Genomic DNA, 12961 nt, shown 5'->3' on the forward strand with positions numbered 1-12961 from the left:
TGATGGTAATTACCTCCTATGGTTGTCGTGAGTATTAAAACAAAGATTCAGTGCCCAGCACAAGAACTCAGGAATTTGTAGTCGTTTGTTGTTGTGGTTTTAGGTTTGGGCTTTTGTTTATTTATTTAACTATTATTATTTTTTGGCCATGACATACAGCGACTTGATGTGGGATCTCGGTTCCCAGACCAGGGATTGAATCTGGACTGCAGCAGCAAAAGTACAGAATCCTAACCCCTGGACCACCAGGGAACTCCCTGTGTTTATTTTTAATCACAGGAAACTTAGGACTTCTAGGAAGCTTGGAGGTGATTCATCATAAAGACAAACTGGGCTCAGTGTCAAAGTCTCAGTCTTGGATTTTTTTTCTGGTTGAGTTCTATAATCTCATTTAGATCTTAATTACACAGGAGTCCCTAAATATAAATATCAAGATCGGAGTTCCCATCATGGCTCAGCAGAAATGAATCTGACTAGCATCCGTGAGGACGCAGGTTTGATCCCTGGCCTTGCTCAGTGGATTAAGGATCTGGCATTGCTGCGAGCTGGGGTGTAGGTGGCAGACTCGGTTCATATCTGGCGTGGCTATGGCTGTGGTGTAGACCGGCGGCTACAGCTCCAATTGGACCCCTAGCCTGGGAACCTCCATATGCTGCGGGTGTGGCCCTAAAAAGACAAATAAATAAATGAATAAATATCCAGATCCGTGAGGGCCATGAGATCTTTTTCCTGCACTTGCACACTAACAAGGTAGCCTGCCAGTTTCATGGGTGCTGACGGAAGACACCATAGCTGTGCTGGAAAGAAAAGGTGGTTTATTATTCACTGCAAAGCAGTACCCACAGTGTCAACATTTGTGTCAGGTCCCGGAGCCCCAGTTTCTCCAGGGCCACATAAAGAGGACCAGGTGGAGTCCAGGTATGTAGTGGTTTCCATTTCAGGAAAGGAACCCTGAGCTCAGAGAACCCAAATCTCCTCTAATGGGCAGTAATCACATGTGTCCTTTGCTCCAGAGGGTAGCAGTATCTCTGTCATCCCAGCCTGCAAGTCAGCGTGCCTTCTTCTTGGGAGGGAGGAAGCATTGGAGAAATTTTAGCCATCTATTCCCTATACAAACGTCTTTGAAAACTGAGTCCCAAACCGAGGCAGGCAGGGCCTCTGCTAGAAGCATGTGTAGAAGTGGGGGCAGATCCATGGAGAGAGTTGCCTTCTGGCGATAATCCGAAAGCTGCGTTTATATTGGAAGATAGGGAAGCATGCAAAGAAGCATGGCTTTGGTGTCCTCTGTGATGAAAGGTGACATAAAGGGAGAGAGTAGCTGGGGCACCTTGTAGTCTCCAGAGTGCATGTGGCAGCTCCAGGACAGTGTGTACAAGTATTTCATGGCACTGGCCTCATGATTCTCTAGGAGGTAGTGCCTGGTGGTGGCATTGGTGGGGCCTGGTGGTTTCGCAGTAGACCTGTGGGAAGCAACTCCTCTAGGGCCCCTGGGGACACTAGGAGGGACCTTCATAACGGATGTGTGGGACTCTTGACAGATACATGGTGGCACTGCCTAGAGGCTAACAGGAATTATTCCGGAGGCTCTAGGCACCTGTTGAGGGTACCTAGAAGTAATTGCAGGTGGCTCTACAGAACTTTGGGCTCCCTGTCGTTGGAGAGGGCAATATCCAACCGAAAAGGAGTTAGATTGTGAATGGCTTGTGCTCCTGATGATTGAAAATACTATTTCTGGAGTTCCCTTGTGACAGCAGGTTATAGATCCATGTCGTCACTGCTTCCGCCTGGGTCACTGCTGTGGCGCAGGTTTGATCCATGGCCCGGGAATTTCCACATGCCGTGAGTGTGGCAAAAACGAAAACAAAGACATCTGTTTCTGTGGTGTGTAGGTATGTGTGTATAGGGAAATGGTAATTTGATAAGAAAAAATAAATAGTGATAAGGAAGTGGTGCGATACAAAGTAATCTAATTGTGCCAACTCATTTTCTGTTTCTGATCCAGAGTATATCAATGACATGTAATTATGAACTGTCCATTTCAATGCTCCCAGAGTATGTTTTGGGAACCCCAGGATGTCCCTTCAGATACCCTACAAAAGAGAAAACCTTTGGTCAAATACATTTTGAAAATGCTGAGTAGCAATACCCACCCACCTCCGTCCCGCTTTGGGAGGTTTATAGTTCACAAAATGTGACTCTTAGTGGTCTTGCCCTTTGGGATGCTCTTGAATTTTCTTTAAACCAATGCTGGCTAAACTCACCTGATTACAGAATCCTATTTTTGTGTAATATTTATGAAAATCTCATGGAGCTCATGCTCAGGCAAGATGTTTTATAGGGATGTTCTGGCATCATGGTCACCATTGAAGTATTAATACATAGTAAAGGAAACTTTCAGGTGTGTTTATTTTTATTAAAATATAGTTGATTTATAGTGTGCCAATTTCTGGAAACTTTCAGATTCTTCTAGATCTTTCCAGTGATACTCATTGGTTCACTTGCTGCTCGTATCTAAGGTCACTTACAGACTCGAAATCTTTCGGTCCCGGCACTGCATTGTACTCATCTCTAGTAAGGTCAAGTCCGCCAGACATGATCCAAAATTTCTGATACCTATATTAGCCTTTAATTTATGTAGTATATATTATATATGTACACACACACACACACATATTTGTCTGCGCTCATGGCATGTGGAAGTTCCTGGGCCAGGGACTGAACCCATGCCACAGCAGCAACCCAAGCTGCTGCAGCAACAACACCAGATCCTTAACCCTCTGTAACACAAGAGAACTCCCTGACAGTCGCCTTTAATAAGCACTATAGGAGTTCCTGTCGTGGCTCAGTGGTTAATGAATCCGACTAGGAACCATGAGGATGTGGGTTCGATCCCTGGCCTTGCTCAGTGGGTTAAGCATCCGGCATTGTCGTGAGCTGCGGTGTAGATCGCAGATGTGGCTTGGATCTGACATTGCTGTGGCTGTGGGGTATGCTGGCAGCTGTAACTCTGATTAGACCTGTAGCCTGGGAACCTCCATATGCTGGGAGTGCGGCTCTAGAAAAAGGCAAAAAGACAAAAAAATAAGTAAATAAAATAAAATAAAGAATTACACCTAAAAAAAAAAAGCACTAATTAGCACTATATTTACCATACTGAGTTGATGTGATTCTGGTGAAAGGCAAATGTGCTTGGCATTTCGTAGCGCTTGAGCAGCCTTACTGAGAGCAGTTTACAATTTTTTCAGCAGGTTTAGGGAGTATTAAAACGGGCTTGCAAACAGCCATTTGCGATTCCTTGATAGTACAGGGCATGAGTTTGGTGACCATTGATTGGGCAAGAATGTCTTTTCTTGGATCTGTGTATGTGTGTTTTTCTTCTTCTTCTTATTTTGTCTTTGTTGCCAGGTAAAATATCAAGAATGCTGTTAAGAATTGGAGAACAGCCTTGGTTTTCATCTTTAGAAGACTGAGTCAATTGGAAGTTTTATTGGGTGTTTTTTTATTACGTTAAGTGGAAGATTTATCTCTTCCACTTAGTTTTTTATCTCTTCTTTGCACAAATCATGTATCAAATTTTAAACATGACATCTGCTCCTTTTGTAGTTATCTCTTAAAAAACAAGAGGTGATAAGACCGAGTTGGTAGAATTGGTAGGCGTTATCCTGGCAGGAATTATCCCATAATCACATTGGATATTGTGATTAATTTAATAGTGGCTGAAATTGTAATGTGGACAAATTTATTTTCCCCAGTACCATCTCTTGCCTTTTTCTGTTTCATCATGCATTCAAGTCAGGGAGATAAGGGAGAGGGGTGTTTGATACTGGGTCCATTACGTAAATTTACTTAGTATCTAGCAGCCTCAGTTTCTTCTTTTACAAAGAGGAACATAATTATATCATAGCACATTAGATGTATTAAATGAAATGGCAGCTGTGAAGGAACCAGCATAGTTCCTGGAATATAATCTGTGCCCTTGATGTGTTCATTTCTTGCCCTTCATTCCTTCCCTTCTTCGTATCTAAAATCCTTTCCAGAGTTCCGTGGTAGTACATCGGGTTAAGGATCTGCTGGTGTCACTGCTGTGGCTTAGGTCACTGCTGTGGTGTGGGTTTGATCCCTGGCCTGGGAACTTCTGCATGCTGCAGGCGTGGCCAGCAAATAAAAATAGAAATAAAGAAATACGTAAATCAATCACTCGCTCAGTCCATCGGTCCTTGCCTGTACCCCTTGACGGAGCTCCACGTGGGTCTCCTGGGATCCCCTTGCCCTACGCAAGTCTTTTGCGCCTCATCTTTAATCGAATGGTTTTATCTTCCTTTTCATTGCCCTGTCCTTCAGCTTCCTCTTTCGTCTCTCCCTCTCGGTGGTTGGCCTTTCTCCCAGGCTTTAATCCCACATTGATCTCACCCATCCTGAAAAGGTCTTGGTTCTGCTCGGTTCCTCCCTTGAGCGGCCAACATTGTTCTGTTTTTCAGTCCTTCTCCAAAAGGCCAGAGCGTGTGGTCTGTGCCAGCTGCTTCCATCTCTACCCTTCACTTCCTCCTTAAATCTCAGCATGGGCCTGACCTGCGGTTTTCCCGGAGCACCTCTCTTGAGGGTGACTAAGACACCACTCTGCAAAATCCAGTAACATCCTTTAGTCCACAGTTTTCTAGACTTTTCTGCTCGATTCAGTTCTCTTCACTCCCCCTCAGTGTGTTTTTTGCCTTCCCCTAAAAATTGATCATCTGAGTCCTTCCTCTTCCTCTCCAAGGGCTTCAGTTTGGTAGGATTAAATTATGTCTGCAGATGAATCGGACTCGCTGTTTCCCTCTCAGTGTCACATTGTTGTCACTTGAGAAGTGAGCCATGGCGAAGTGATCTTTCCAACTGGATTGGCTGAGAGTAAACTTTTGGCACTGCCTCTGTCCTCCTGAGAGTCAAGTCTCCAAAAATGGCTCTGCCAGCCGTCGTGTCCGTAGCGTGTATTGGAGGCTGAATACTAGCAAACTGAGACTGAAATTATTCAGACCGCTTCTGGGAATTTAAGCAGGAGACAGTCAGTGTTGTCATAGGACCTCCAATGTTGGTTTTGAGCCAAATCAACACATCTTGGAAATCAGATTTAGCCATCCCTCCTCCCACCTACCTGGGGTACCCCACACGGCAAATTGAACCTTTGTGAATCAAGATATGGGGGAACCCCAGAATCTTATAGTGAGGATTAGCAGGTATGGTGAGATTGGCTGGTAGAAGGTTGTGTTTTCGAAGGGGCGGACCTGCCCCAGGGACGGGGATGAACTCAGGACATGAAACAGTGCGGTTTTTATTTGCATCCTATGATTTAAAGGTAATTTTTAGTCACTTCTAGTCTAAATAGAACTACTGAATCAACACATGTTCTCAACCCTTTCACCTTGCCTCTGTGCTTGTTTTGTTTCTGTTTTTGTTTTTTTCTAAACCTACCTCCAAAGCACCGGTAAAAATATTTATAATTCAAATAAATATTTTGTACATAGAGGGCACAGTGGGTATTTTCCGGCTCTCGTGTCAGCTTGAATCTAGATCTGAGTGTTTCCGTCGGATGTAGAGCTTTGAGCAAGTTAATTAATTTAGTGTCAGCATCCTCGTTGTAAAAACTTGAATGATGCAGTGCTCGTAAAGCAGTTAACACACGGCTTGTGCGTTCCTCCAGGGCTGTTTCTTAGCTCGGTAATTCCTTTTTTCCTGTGCTCCTCCGAAGAATTGCTGAACGGCTTGCCAGGCTCAGGCTCACACACAGGATGCCCAGGTGGCTCAGCTTCTAAACTTCTAGTCCCTTACAGCCAGAGCTCAGGGCAACGAGTCCGAGAGAAGAGTGAAGCTGCGGAAGAGGAAGTTCAGGTGTGGGTGTGTGCAGTTGGTGGGTGTGTGCAGACAGCAGGTGCAGCTGTAAGCAGGGTGGTCTCACTGCAGCCTCCGTGGAAGGCGGTCATTGGCTGGAGCTGGGCGGAGCAGAATAGGGATCAGAGGTAGCTTTGGAAATAGAGGCAGATAACCGCGGGCTGTGTGAACAAGGCAGGGGCATAAGCCAGCGTTGAAGGTAAGTTATGCAACAGCTCGTTTCGTGTTTGCTCTGACTTGAGCAGAGATAGGCAGAAAGACCAGCACTCCTGGGGTTTCTCCTCCTGACTTTCTGGCAGCTTTGATTCACAGCCTCCTGGAACATTGCCAGCCATCTCCAGGGGTGTTAAGAAAGATCCAAAACAAAATTAAAACAAATTCACTTGCATTTAAAAGGCAATTATATATACGTGTGTGTGTGTATATATATATTTAGCACTTGAGCAGCAGTGGGATTGGGTGTTAGAAAACCAGACAAAGCAATGGGGCAGCAGTGTTATGAATTGTGAAGTTGGGAAAATAGAAAATATGCTAATAACTTGTTAAGGGATTGGACACTGCTGGAGAGGAGAAGGAAACCCAGAGAAAAACAGCCTCTAAATTTAGTTTTGATCAAACTCTTGGGAATTCATCTCTTTTGTTTTTTTTTTTTTTTTCAAAACTTTTTTGGCCGTACCCAGGGCATGCACAAGTTCCAGGGCCAGGGATTGCACCCTTGCCACAGCAGTGGCAATGCTGGATCCTTAACCCACGTGCCACCAGGGATTCTCATCTCTCTCCTTGAACTGTCATCAACAGAACGACGTGCCCTGGTGGTATCTGCTTTTGCTATTTGTTTGTTTATCATTCATCCATGCATTCATTCAGTATCATTTGCATGTGCTGACTCTGCTAAACACCCAGGCTTATGAGGCACATGGTGGGTTTTTCATGGGTTCCTTTGACACCCTCATGTTGCCATCCTGTGGGATTTAAGAGGGTGCCCATCAGAGGCTGAAACGTCGTGAGCTCTGCATTGATAACCATTGAGAGCCTAAGGGTGCAGGTGCCACAGATCCCTTCTCTGAGGAGTAGAATAGGATGGTAATGGCTTTGACCATGATATGTACTGACCTCAAGGACAAATTTGGGTAAAGCAAGAAGAGAGAGAATGACATGTTCTTACCTTTTACTAAACCTAATGGTACTCATAGTTAATGGTGGTTGTCTCTCCCTGTGCCTTTTGTGTAGAAAGAGAGGCCTTTCAAATTCAGTGTCTGATCATTTCAGTAAAGGGGCCAGATTTATTAAAGATTTGGTATAATTTGGAGTTCCCATCGTAGCGCAGCAGAAACAAATCCGACTAGGAACCACAAGGTTGCGGGTACGATCCCTGGCCTTGCTCAGTGGGTTAAGGATCTGGCGTTGCGGTGAGCTGTGGTGTAGGTGGCAGATGCGGCTCGGATCCGGTGTTGCTGAGGCTGTGGTGTAGGCCGGCAGCCGTAGCTCGGTTTAGACCCCTAGGCTGGGAACTTCCGTATGCTGTGGGTGCGGCCTTAAAAAGACCAAAAAAAAAAAAAAAAAAAAAAAAAGACAAAGACACAAAAGAATTGGGATAATTTTTTGTTTCTTCTTGTAGCACAACTTTTATTTTGATTGACCATCGTATAACTAAAATGTTTTTCAGGTATCAAAATTCATGCTTTCTTAATATCAAAAAATTTTAAAAATTTAAGTTTTTGGCATGCATAATTAATGATGTAATTAAGATGATTAACCTGCTTCAGAAGATTAACCATCAGTAGTTATGAAAGTAAGTATAAATTAAAGATCAGTGCTTAGATTTCAGTTTAGTATTTTATAGCCACTACTCAATATTGTACTTTTTATCCAGTATTGCATTTTATATGGAGCTTATTTCTTTCTCAACACATGTATTTGAAATGTAGAGCCACAGAAGGAACATAGTTTTTTATCAGAAAGAGACAAACAAGAAAAATTATGGCATCAGACAATCACTGAGTAAATGTGTACATATTTTCCAAAAATTTTTCTGTTTAAATATTTAGTAAAATATTTTTAAATGTGGTTAAACTTTAGAGTGATACGCAACCATGTGTTCACAACCCAAGTGTGTATATACTTTTATAATCGTGATATCGAAATGAATTTAAGAAAAAAATTGTTATTAAAAAATTATCAGACCAGGAGAAATGAGTGTAGGTAATAATTTAAAGGTAATTTCTACATTTTAAAATTAGGCAAAAAAACCCCTCACAAATATGTCTTTCATATTTTTCTGTGAAAAAATTGTAATGAAAAACTTCCATTGGAAAAAATGATTTCATTGGAAAAGTAGAAATAAGTGCTTAAAATTTAAATCATGACTCCTGGGCAAATATGTTTTTAAAAAGCAGAAAAAAGAAAGGAAAATGGAGCATTTCCAGTCACCTTCATGGACTGTTTATGAAGATTTTTTTTTTTCCCCGAAATGCTTTTGAGTCTCTCTGCCCTTGTCCTACTGTTGCGTGTTGCTCTGTAAATGATTGGAATATTTGGCAAAGAGGAATCCACATACTTTAGGGACTTTTGATTTCCAGTGACTGGTACTGCTGGAGCCTGAAATAATCCTCAAATTAAATATGTCCAAGAATCTGATCAGAAAAACTGCTTGACTACAAGCTTAGTTATAAATTACAGATCTTGTCATAGTCATGTCACAGCAGATAGCATTGGTTTCTGTAAATCTGCAGGTTCTAGCATATTTCAGTGTGGATGGTTATTCATTTCTCTTAGATGTTTTTTAAATAATTTTTTTGGCTGCACCCAAACCCCATGGAAGTTCCCAGGCTGGGAACCGAAACTGCACCACAGCAGTGACCTGAGCCGCTGCAGTGGTAATGCCAGATCCTTTAATCACTAGGCCATCTGGGAATCCCGCCTCTTTGATATTAAGACATGAATTGATCTACATTCATCATGTTCCACTGAAGCTGATTTTGCCTCCAGGAGACACTTGACCATTTCTGCAGACGTTTTTGGATTGTCACAACTGGCTAGAGTGTTTCTATTGGCATCTAGAAAAGTAAAACGCTGGGGATGCTGCACAGGACCACACCCACCCAGAGAATTACCTGGCTTTAAATGCCAGTAATGCCAAGGTTGAGAAACCTTGGTCTACACTCAAAAAGAACAGGGGTTTAATTTTTTTTTTTTGTTAGTCTTTTTGCCATTTCTTGGGCCGCTCCCGCGGCATATGGAGGTTCCCAGGCTAGGGGTCCAATCAGAGCCGCAGCCGCTGGCCTACGCCGGAGCCACAGCAACGCGGGATCTGAGCCACGTCTGCAACCTACACCACAGCTCACGGCCACGCCGGATCCTTAACCCACTGAGCAAGGGCAGGGACCGAACCCGCAACCTCATGGTTCCTAGTCGGATTCGTTAACCACTGCGCCACGACGGGAACTCCCAGGGGTTTAATTTTATAACTTAATATTATGAGGACATTTCTTATGCATAGCTTTCTTCTGATAACAGACTGTGATAGAATAACAATTATTTTGAAAGTTTATCTTTACATCTGAGAAATATATATTTGCCTCATTTTTATAGTGTATACATCTCAGTTTTATAGCAAATGTTCTTTTTTTTTTTTAATATTGTAGCTGTATCAGAAAATAGATGATTTAGCAAGTTCAGACATGCTCCATTCATCCTGATCATGAATGAAACGTCTGCCAGAAAAGGATCATTTTATACCATTTTTCATGTTGGCAATCAGACTTGGACTGTTTTAGTGCTCTTAGCATTTGAACAAATATCTTCCATATTCATAGGGAGGTAGGTTTATTAAACTATTGCCAATTAAATTCTCTCTCAATTCTTGGTGCCAACATGTTTTATTTATCTTTGTATTATGTGACTTTTATGCTTGACCATGAATTTAGAAAGAGAGGCTATATTTAGACACGAGCCCTGAGGGATTTCTGGAAAGTTTTTTTTATTAAAATGTTGATAATTGCTCCAAAAGTTTTTGTTTACCCAGATCTAATTCATTCTCAACAATTCTCATGTTTTTCTTAATTGCACCTAGATGTTAACATTAATTGTTTAGTGTCAATTATTCGTTTAGTGTTCAAATTTCCAGTTGTCTCAGGGTGTGTGTGTGTGTATGTATATACATAGTAATTTGTCTCAGTATATATATATATATATATATATATATATATATATATATATATAACTACAGTATGCAATATATATATTGTAATTTGTCTGAATTAGAATCCGAATAAGGTCTGTACACTATAGGTGACTGATTTGTCTCTTACGTGTCTTTTAATCCATAGGTTTCCCCTTATCACTCTATTTTATAATGTGTATTTTGAAGAAACCAGGTCGTTTATCCTGTAGAATTTTTACTCAGTCTGGGTTTGGCTGATTTTATTTTTTTTATTTCTTATTTATTTATTTATTTTTTTGTCTTTTTGTCTTTTCTAGGGCCGCTCCCGCAGCATATGGAGATTCCCAGGCTAGGGGTCAAATCGGAGCTATAGCCGCCGGCCTACACCACAGCCACAGCAATGCAGGATCGTTAACCCATGGAGCAAGGCCAGGGATCGAACCCGCAACCTCATGGTTCCTAGTTGGATTCATTGACCGCTGCGCCACGATAGGAACTCTGGGTTTGGCTGATTTTAATTCTGTGGTAGGACCTAACAGGTTTCCTTGTTCTTCGTATTTCCTGTAAAGTGATAGTTGAATCAAGACATCGTTTTGTCTTAAAATCAAGAAGGAAAAAACATCCCCATATTTTGTTTTTTAAAATCTTTCTGCAAGTCCATTTTTAGAGAGGAACAAACTTGACACCAAATATCTGGAAACTGGTAAGGGAATTAAAGTATATCATTCCTGATTATATATTACTATATATCATATTCCTAATAATTATATAATATTAGTATACAGTCTATTCCTAATATATTGATTCCTGAATACCAGTGATTTAAGAGGTGAGACAACTCCTTGCTTTGTTTTCTTATAGTTGCCCTTGGGCAACAGTACTATAGGAATTAAGAGACGAGCGCCAGGGCAGGGGCCTGCTTTTATAAATAAAGTTTTATTGGCATGTGGCCGCAGGCCCTCGCTGATACATTGGCCATGGCTGCTTTCCCACTGTCACAGCGGAGGTGAATAGTTGCCACAGAGATAGACTAGGCCACAAAGCCAAAAAATAGGTACCATACCGTCTGGCCCTTCACAAAAAGAAAGGAAGAAAGAAAGAAAGGGAAAGTCTTGCCATTCCTGGCAGTACAAGATTAGGCCTTTACAAAAGTGATCTATAATCCGCTCTAAACTGTGGATAAAATTTTTCTTAAAAAGTTGTATCACAGTAGTTAACTCATTATTCGATCATGATGTATTTGTACTTTATCATCCTAAACTGGGTTTCATATCTCTTTACATCTCAAATATAAAAAGTTTGCCTCTTTAAATATTCACGGAAATAGAGAAGTCATTAAAACTTTCAAAAAAAATTCTTCTTGAAAAAATGTTGTGTCCAATCTCAGATAATATAGTCTAATAATCTGACTACTAATATTTTTATTAATTTTCCAATAATATTTTTATTAACTAATCCTTTCTATGCCCTTTTACTGTCTTTATTTATTTATTTGTTTACTTATTTGTCTTTTTGCCTTTTCAAGGGCTGCTTCCGGTGGCATATGGAGGTTCCCAGGCTAGGGGTCTAAACAGAACTCTAGCTGCTGGCACCAGAGCCATAGCAACGCGGGATCTGAGCCACCTCTGCGACCTGCACCATAGCTTACGGCAACGCCGGATCCTTAACCCACTGAGCAAGGCTGGGGACCGAACCCGCAACCTCATGGTTCCTAGTCGGATTCGTTAACCACTGAGCCACGAAGGGAACTCCCACTTTTACTGTCTTTAAATGCAGTTTTAAAATCAGTAAAATCAGGAATGTTAGGGACTTCATTACAAGGTCTGTTTTGGAATATTCCTCAGATGGCGGAATAATGATGGTGGAATGAAGATTCAGAACAGTGTTTTCTGAATTAGGTGAAGCAGTCTCTGTGGTTCCATCTGCAGATAAGAAAATGACTGATTTGTATATGTTGTTGTATATGAATTGTTATGTGCCATCAATTTATCACATTAAGTCGGATCGACACCATTGCCCAGAATGAACTTGTAACTCATTCTTTGAGACAAGCACCACTCTCTTCTCAAGTATCCATCATGTAGAAATTGGTCACTGGAGGGATTTGTCTCAAAAACACGTGGGAGTTGTTCCATCAGATTATCCTTGACAAATGTGCAAAAGTCTGAAAGTGAGGAGGCAGGGGAGGACAAAAAGAAACTGCTTGCTTAAAAATTGTAAATAAGTCTTTAACTTCAGGGAAATCTGGATATGGAACCTTGTCACAAGGGCACAGATCAGAGTATTAGTGTTTTTCCAAGGAAACCAACCGTTTTTTCATGTCTGAAGCAGTTTGTCTGATATCTGTTCTTTTCATGGTGGTCAAGATTCTGCAAATACTTCAGTATTAGAGTATTCCGACTCAGACTTGCAGTACAGTTAATTTCTTGCTCGTGTCATTGTCCATTGTAACGCGTGGGGGGAAGTGTCTCTACTCCATCCAGTCGTACAGGGACCCCGATTTTTCAGGCTGGGGGGCATACGATGGCATGTAGGCTAAGCATCATTTTTACATTTTCCCAGGTTTAAATTGTTTAAAAATAACAAGATTTTGTGACATGTGACTAGTATGTGAAATCTGTATTTCTGTGTCTACCATCCAGAGTTGTACTGACCCCCACCCCCAGCCATACCCATGTTTACTTACTCTCTGTGACTGCTCAGTGCAGTCCAGTGAAGCATTTGGGACAAGAGAGCAGCTGCTGGTGGACCAAAGTCCATGGCTGCCATTTTATACGAGAAAGGTATTTTTGTAGATCACCTTTGAACCGTGGCTTCAACTCTTGTCACCTGATTTCGGGATTTGTAAATGCATGAGCTCTTTTATTCCCCCTCTCCATGCTGTCATAATTTCAGCTCATCACACTTTATTTTCTCAATGTGCAGAATCACACA

At 41.6% G+C, this 12961-nt stretch overlaps 1 protein-coding gene across 11 annotated transcripts in view; it reads left to right on the plus strand.

Annotated features, from left to right (window-relative positions):
• The window catches only part of FRMPD4 (FERM and PDZ domain containing 4), an 826395-nt gene that overhangs the window by 339853 nt on the left and 473581 nt on the right, over window positions 1-12961 (plus strand). For 2 of the 11 annotated variants that reach the window (XM_021080625.1, XM_021080629.1), the window contains exon 1: window positions 3031-6064. The exons of the other annotated variants lie outside the window; for them this stretch is intronic. The gene's annotated coding sequence lies outside the window, so the exon portion shown is untranslated. Of the gene's footprint in view, window positions 1-3030; window positions 6065-12961 lie in introns of those variants that run through there. 11 annotated transcript variants of the gene reach the window in all.

This window comes from Sus scrofa, chromosome X (genome assembly GCF_000003025.6).
Source record: "Sus scrofa isolate TJ Tabasco breed Duroc chromosome X, Sscrofa11.1, whole genome shotgun sequence".
Taxonomy (NCBI): Eukaryota; Metazoa; Chordata; class Mammalia; order Artiodactyla; family Suidae; genus Sus; species Sus scrofa.